Genomic DNA, 8,632 nt, shown 5'->3' with positions numbered 1-8,632 from the left:
TGGGCCTCTCATTGGCAAGCATTAGCGGCAAATATCTTCCACAGTCCTAAAGACAGCCTGCGGGGCTAAAGAAAGAGCCATGTTAGCTGTGCTGATCATTTGGTCCAGGGTGATGTGAGTTGTAGGAGAAAGTTGCAGTCAGCCTATACTCACTTGATTAGACTATGCGGATTGGGTTCAAAACATTGGTTATTATTTACTGGGTCCTGCAATTGTGTTTTCTTCCATGAAATACATTTTCCCATAGACAGAAATATTTTTTGGTAATCTTAAAGAATCATAGGTTATACAGCATCATACTACAGAGTGGCATCTGATCCCAAATGCGTTCAGCAACATGACAACATTCAATTCAGTTCAACCCAGTTTTATTTCTAGCACAAAGTCACAACATGTCATCTCATAGCAACTAACCAAGTAAGATGCAGACCTTACACATTCTGAACAGAGGACCCAACAATCCAAAGTTGCCTTCAGATTCCCTATGAGCAAGCGGTCGGTAACAGTGGGAAGAAACAAACCTTCTATTTGTAGAATCAGTTGGATTTGTTTTAGTTCTGTGTGCACATGCACATCAACCGGAACTAAAGTAATTCTAATGGGATGGGTTTGCCAAACTTCTTCAATTTTTTTTCCAGGTCCATAAAGTGTGCTGAAAAATGATTAGTAGATTATGGACAAACCATAACATGTGCCACAAGTTTGGAAAAATTTCTTCACTAATAAACAGGTTAACAGGCTCTATAGTTGCTGGACTAGTTCCACCTTGTCTAGCTCGTCTTCTGATGCTAGCTGTGTAAGATACAAAGTGCATAAAATGGTTTGTTCAACTTCAAAGAATATAAAAAAAAATAATTCAGAGAGCCAGCACTGCACCTGTCAGAAAAACCTCCTTACCTATTTCTCATGATGCATTATTGCTTCTGTATTCATTATGGTTTTGCTCCATGCACACGCTTCATAACACCAGACTTTGAAAAACTCATAAATTAGCCCCTCTGCCATAGTTGTAGTAAAATTTCCAATCTATAATCTGTAAGAAAATTAGATGATGGAAATGATAAAATCAGTCTCTAACATGGCTACAGTGAAATTTCCATCCAGCTACAAAGAAATGTATTTGCTTCTCTTCGTCTTCTTGTGTGGAAACGAGGTATGAAAGTCAAACATAGTACTAACTTATTAATGTATTAGTACATACCATAAGTCAGTCAACGAGGTTGAATACACTTACCTAGTAGTACGATGGTTAAGTTTTTCATTCAAGAACTACCAATTTGATGGAAGAACACATTAAGAACCCATGTTGTGCTGAAGACATTACTGTATCCTGCTATTTGATGCAAATGAAGGGCAACTTGCTTTGTACTCAGGTATGTTTCATAATACAAAACCTGTCACGATACCCAGACACGAGGAAAAAGGGGAGACAGCCATATATGAGATTTCCTGAGAAATAGCAAAATTGATTTCCAAAGAAAACACACAGAGCTTTCTGTTTACAGATCAATCAAGCAAAATACATTTGAATACATTTGGAAAGATGGGGTACACTTGACTCACATGGCAAGTGATGACCCTTTATTGGAGGCTATTGTAAGTGTCAGGGCAAGTAATTCAAGCACAGACATACGGACACTATGAAAATGTATTTAAATGTACACCATATGCTAGCCAGACTGGGGACAATCAGCATCACAAAGCGTACAAGATTGCCTGGCATGCAAAAAAACAGAGATGGTGAGCTGATGTTGAGATGCTGAGAAAATGAAAGGAAGCTTTCTTCTGGTGAAAACAGTTTTGTACGAAATACAGCAGTAGAGAGACAGATCCTCAACTGTATAGAAAAGTAATCAGTCAGATTGTTTGGGGATTATGGTGATTGCAGAAAAAATGGTATTATCAACAGCTCCATCATAAACGTGCATGCCAACAACACACAAAAATTGCTTCCTAGCTGAGTGATTCAATGGCTCTTTCATTGTCTGACTGGTTTTTCCAGAGAGGAGAGAATGAGTGTGCACAAGTGTGTGTGTGTGTGTGCTTTTCTGCCTTTACTTTGTGTGTACAAGGCAGGGAGGGAGGGTTTTGCTGCAGAGGGAGAGTGGAAGGCGATAAAGACTCTGTGAGTGGCAAGTGTACATGGATAGCTTCACATCAACTGCCAATATGTTGTGAGGCGGCGGTAACAGGCAAGGGTCTCGGGGGAGGGCTGCGGCAGAGCAGGCCAGCAACAGACGGAGAGGAAAACAATTTCTGGTGCCAATAACCCCGAGCGGCACAGATGAAAAATGTTTTAATATTTGCAGCTGCTTTATGGCAGTATGGGTGACAGTGATGGAGTCAATGTCAGCTTTTTCCTTTTAAATGTCATGCTCTGTCTCGAGCTGTCAGAGTGCTTGCGTGTATGTGTGTGTGCAGAATTGATCTTTTCCTCTTGTAAAGTGCCCAAATGTGAGAGCGCCCCACCCCTACTCCCCTCACCATTTTACCCCTAAACCACCCCTTTGTGCCGATGTTCCTCCTGTCTCTCCGCCTTCCTCCTCCTCCCTCTATCCTCTAGTTGTCCATAAAGACAGTGCGCTCAGCTGTCAGATGAAACTCCCCAAACCCGGCAGCCATCATTTAGATAATCACTTCCTCCTCTTTGCATTTTATTTGGATTTGATTATTTTTCATCTGCAGCAAGATGGAAACCATAAATTACATTGTGTCCCCTATGCCTTTGCTGAAATCAAACATGCAGCCAGAATCACAGAATCAGCAAATGGATAGAAATGCTAAAAAAAAAAATCTAACTTTCACAGAGACACTGCAACGGGCTACACACCAAAATGTGTGTGTCGTTGTTTAGCACTGTGGCTAGGATAAATAGTACCAGTGACATATTCGTAGATAATAGCATTTGTTCATCAGCTTTGGTTGTGAGATAACAGGTTTCGTGACATTTTTAAAATGTTTTTATATTCTTTATGTTCTTCAAAACTATTTTTCAAGTAATTTTCTGACAAACAATTGTTTTCAACATATTTTCTAGCATATATCATAACACATTCTGATTGCCTGTAAAATGCCTTAAATGCTTAACACATGAAGCAAATTCTTTGTAGTACCACCTACCCTAAATGGTTTCTAAATACATCCCTTTACGTCACCTTGTGTCTTTTGTTATGGGAGGCCCGAGTGTTTGCTATTGTTGCCTGACCTGCTGCAGATCCTCTTGACCCAGACTTGCTCCCACTTAGGAGGGTCAGAGGTTAGACCAGCCACTATCGGCAAGGCCCCTTGTGCCCCTCAAGTAATGCATGAAATGCAGGGAGGTCAATGAAGTATTTTTATGTGGAAAACAAGATCATTAGTGTGATAGTAGCAGCACGCTAAAAAAAAAAAAAATCATTGTTCATTTTCTTTCTTTAAACAAGTGATAACCACAACTGATTGCGAGAGATATCTATTGTCTGTCTTTTTTCTTTCTTTCATTCAAATACTGAAATATCTTTTCCAGAAAGAAGGTTAGAGATCTTGCCAGTACACATTAGCACTATTCATTTAGCACTATATGTTTCTGTGAAACATTATACATCCAAAATGAAATTCAGGAAATTTTCCAACAGTGCCTCCACAAAATGACATTTCTATACAACTACACTGCAATCTCAACTGCATTTTGAGGGAAACATAATAATTAAATCAAATGCAAAGCCCTAAAACAAAGCAATTCACTTCTGCTTTGCTGCATGGTGACCAATCCTGCTTTTAACTTTGGTGTTCCATTGTTTACTGCACTCCACAGTGTTGTACCTGTGAGGCCTGGCCAAGCAGGAGCAACGTCCATTCCTGAATCTGTTGAGGTTGACCACTGTCTTCTTGGGAGGCTGCTGCCACGGACCAAGACATTACCACTGATCTCCACTAACAAAATGCAAATACTTTATATGATAAGTTCAAACAAACAAACAAACAAACGCAAACAAAGAAACAAAAACAAATGTGCACAGTAAAAATACTTAAATACTTATCCAAGCAATTTAAATTCTGTCCTTGTTTTTGTACAGCTGCAGCACATGCACAAGTGGTTTGTGTGTGTGTGTGTGTGTGTGTGTGTGTGTGTGTGTGGCAGATTTTCCTGCATGAAAAGAACTGTTTCAATTTAAGGTGTTTGATACAGCAGAGCGGCAGGGCAGTCTTGTATGCAAGTTGGCTGGAGGGAGGCAGCTTTGCTTATTTGCCCTCCTGCTGGGAGTCTCAGCAGGGGACTGATGTGTAATCCAGTGCCAGGCTTGTGGGCCCACACAGGATATCTCACCTATAATAGCAGCCTATTCCCCGAGGCTGCATCCCTGATGGAGGTGTGAGAGGGCCAGAAGTCAGGATAGACAGTCATACAGCAAGCCTTTTTTCACATAGCCTATTCAAAGAGGGACTGTTAAGCCTTTATTTTTGCCTTTATGTGTGAAAGGTACGGAGACTTCCATTGCAGTTGCCTCTAGAAGCTGCCAGCAGAGGCAGTCACAAGGCCAAACTAACATTTGTGTGAAAGGGAGAATCAGTTATGTTTATTTCTATGTGATGCATATGATCTGCCACCTGGGGATTTAGTTTAAGTAGTTCAAATCAGTAAACAGTTAGTAGCTAATCCTACAGGATTGATGGAATAATATTGAAAAGGCCTACAAATCAGACTTTGACAGATGATGTAAAATTCCCGTTGAGTGCATTTTAGCTTTAACACAATGATGAAGGTATTCTGCTGTCAAGGCCGTTCTGTTGTCAACACAGATCATTTTCTTTTTGTTTTTGTTCTTTTGTTGGTGAAATGGGTCACTTGTGTTGTGTGGAAAGTTGAAATCATGAATCCCATAATGGAAAAAGTACAAAAATTAACCATGAGACAAGATTTTTTGGGGCCTCACCTGTAAAAAAAAGCCTTGTTAATTGGCTAAAATGGCAGTGATTTGATGCTAAAACATCTCAAGATATCTTTATCTTTAGATATGTTTGCTCTCAACATTTTTATAAAACTAAGTAAGAGAGTTTTATGTTTGTCTTTAGGTTAGTTAGCTTACTGAGTGTGCAGGTTTTATGTCTTCTAAAGTATCAAATGCTACGTACAATGGATCAACCACACTAGTAAACAACAAAGAACTAAGCAAAAAAGCAGAAATGTTGTATAGCTAGCTACAAACAAATACAAAAAACAAAACCAAAACAACCACATCTGGTATGTAAGCTGACCGGTCATTGCAGGTAAACATACACGTGTGATGCTACATACATAGGGCGGCTGTGGCTCAGGTGGTAGAGCCGGTTGTCCTCCAATCGCAAATTTGGTGGTTCGATCATGTTGGCGGTTCGATCCCTCGCCACAGTCGAAGTGTCCTTGGGCAAGACACTGAACCCAAAGTTGCTCCCAATTGCAGGCAGCACCTTGCATGGCAGCTCTGTCACTATTGGTGTATGAATGTGTGTGTGAATGGGTGAATGAGAAACACATTTTAAAGCGCTTGGGATAAAAGCGCTATATAAGTGCAGACTCTGTGAGGCAAAGTAAGCAGCAGGTAGTTAAGGAAAAACAATGTAGAGCCACCAAGCTGCAGGAAGCAGTCTGCTTCACACTGAGGAAGAGCAAATAAAGCTGGACAAAGTGTCAAAGTAGACACTGAGGACGGGACACACAACTGAAGTCAGGTGGCGCCACAAACTGAATGTACTTGTGCTTGCTCAGGTCTGCAGAAGTTAGTCACAGAGATGCTGCATTGTGAACCTAATGAGTATGGGATGTCTTACAGTTTTTTTTTTAAGTTGGTGATGATGGAGTAAATTATAATATATAAATATATTAGGAAGCAAGACAGCAGTGAATATTTAATGTTGATGTGTTGGAAGCAGAAAAAAATATGCAAATGTAACGATCTGAGGGACTTTGACATGGCTAAATTGATTGGCTAGACAACTGTGTCGGAGCTCCAACGCAGCAGGTGTTGTGGGATGAACTTGCTCTACAGTTGTTGGTACTGACCAAAAGTGGTCCAAGTAAGGGCAACTGGTAAACTGGTGACAGGGTCATGGCCATTGAGCTGCATTGCATGCTGACTACGATAGAAAGGTCTGAAAGGTGAACACATTTATGGGGGTTATGGTCAAAGTGCTCAAGCTAACACCTGTCTACAGCCAAGACAGCTACAATGAAGACTGGACAATTGAAGAAGGTGGCCTGGTCTGATGAATAACATTTTGTTTTGCATCATGTGGACATGTGGGTCATTTATCTGAGAAAGATATGGCAGCAGAATTCATTATGAGATGAATGCAATTTGGTGGAGGCATGTGATGGTCTTGGCAATGTTCTGCTGGGAAACTTTGGCTATTGCCGTTTGTGTGGTTAATATATTCATGTGGATAGTAGGTAGGTATGTGATCTAGAACTAACCTGTTCTTCACATTTACCTCTTCTTGGTAAAGGTATTTTGCCACACTACAGAAATTATTCAGGAATGGTTTGAAGAATATGGCATACATATAGTAAGTGTATGCAATCAAGTTCTGTGATTAGGTCAAATTAATCTGCATATGTAAATAAATAATGACAAAAAGTAAGGATGGACACTAAAACCTTTCAGGTTATTCATTGTCTATCATCTAATTTTCCATGTTGTACAACATTTTTGAAAAGGACCATTGAGACAGAAGTGGAACATTAATGTGCAATTCTTGATCTTGGACTATCCATAAGACATTTCTGTGTCAGGAGGACAACATTAATGGTTTTCCAAAGAGGTATGCATGTAGCAATTCAGCTGTAGAAAACAAAAACAATGGATACTGTATGAGCATTCCAACTTCATGCAGCCAGGTCATTCAGATCAGTGTTTTATAAAAGATGACAATTATGCCAAATCACAGTCTTTGGCATTCTTGCTGTCTCAGAATGGCATCCTCCCAGTTTGCATCTACTTCATTACAATTCACAGGGTTGGAAAACTTGCTTGAAATATCTGTACTGTTCTGCTTTTTATGTTTACCTTTACTGTACCACCTACTGGAATCATACCTCCAGAATGGTTGGTTGATGTTACAGATAATAAGCACACATGACTGACAAAAACTACTTGGGGAGACAACGAGCTCCAGGAGCTTCTTAGCCTCTGATCAGAGGATAAAAAATTACAGCAGGGACTGTTAAGGTTGATTTGTATTAACATTTGATTTACCTTCGATAACTGTTTCAAAAGCACCAGTATGCAGAGTATCTCCTACGCATGCTGTGTGCTGTATGCAATTCACAGTAGAAGCTGTTGTGTTACACGTCGCGGCTCTTCTGACAGCACACAAAGGTGAGCAAAGGTGGCACAATTAGAGGGTCTCGTCTAGTGGCATTTTATCTCTGCGGACCCTCTGCGCCAGCTTCTCTTGGTATAAACAGTTTTAGTTAATTCTCCCTTTGCATTCTGGGAAACAGTAGGAACTACATGTCTTAAATGTGCTGAGATGATACCACAAATATAGAAACCAGGAAGACATTTACCACATGATAAAGCATTAATATCTGTGCCAAAACATCTAATCATAGACTTTATTACAGGTTTTGAAGTGTAAATTTGTAATCATGGTGTTGTACAATCCATGAAAAGAGCAGCACTGATTTACTAACATCCAATATTTAAGACATGCAATAAAAGTAAAGGAAAGGACAAAAAAAAATCTGATGTTACGGAGATAAAATGCTGCAATTAGTAGAGCAGTTAAAATAAGCTTTGAGATACAGTTTGTGTTTGAATAATAAATATTACAATGGCATTTTAGTGATTTTACAGCCCTTCAATCCTTAAATGCTTGTTTGTTTGACACTATCAGGCACTCATACAAGGCAGACTAATCTATCTGTTAAATATTGCTAGTAATCTTTTTTGTATAGTATTAAAAACAACAAACAGACAAAAGTATTGTTTCAGATGTCAGAAAAATATGTTTGTGTTTGAATGCAGTGTTATTTCTCATTGTAAACTCGTCCAGTTTATGTTGTCTTAACCTGCACAATATTTCTGACTGACACCTACTAAACCCAAGTGAGTCAGCACAGCAATCATGAAGAAGAAGAAGAGACATCTCCTAAGTTTTGGGGCAAATTTGCAGCTGAACAGGTTTTGTTTCTGGACAAACCAATGTTGGAAATTTCGCCACAGAAAACTACTTGTGTGTTCACAAGAACAGCATCAAAGCACTTGAAGTGACTATATGAGATTTCCTCATGAGTCCTAACCTATCTTTGGACGTTGATTCTTTCACCATTTAGAGCACACATTGGCTGATATATAATCTAAATCAGTGTATCATTTTAGTAATTTGATTCTGTTTTAAATAATCTAATTTATGAGTCATACACTAATTCTTCATCAGCAGCAGCTCCAGGTACATCTTCATTTGCAGAACTTTTGCTATCAAAACCCTCAAAACAGCAGTGAAAATGCTGTTCTGAACTAAACCTGTAACCAGCCGCAGCATCATTATGTTGTTGAGATAAGAAGCCAAATAAACATATGTGCACATCAGCCACATGCTCAAACTTAATGCATTATTGTTTATTTATTTATTTATTTTTATCCTGCATACATACATATACGTATCATTTTTG

Source organism: Stegastes partitus, unplaced genomic scaffold (genome assembly GCF_000690725.1).
Source record: "Stegastes partitus isolate 25-593 unplaced genomic scaffold, Stegastes_partitus-1.0.2 Scaffold156, whole genome shotgun sequence".
NCBI lineage: Eukaryota > Metazoa > Chordata > Actinopteri > Pomacentridae > Stegastes > Stegastes partitus.
Note: the sequence above shows the minus strand (reverse complement) of the source record.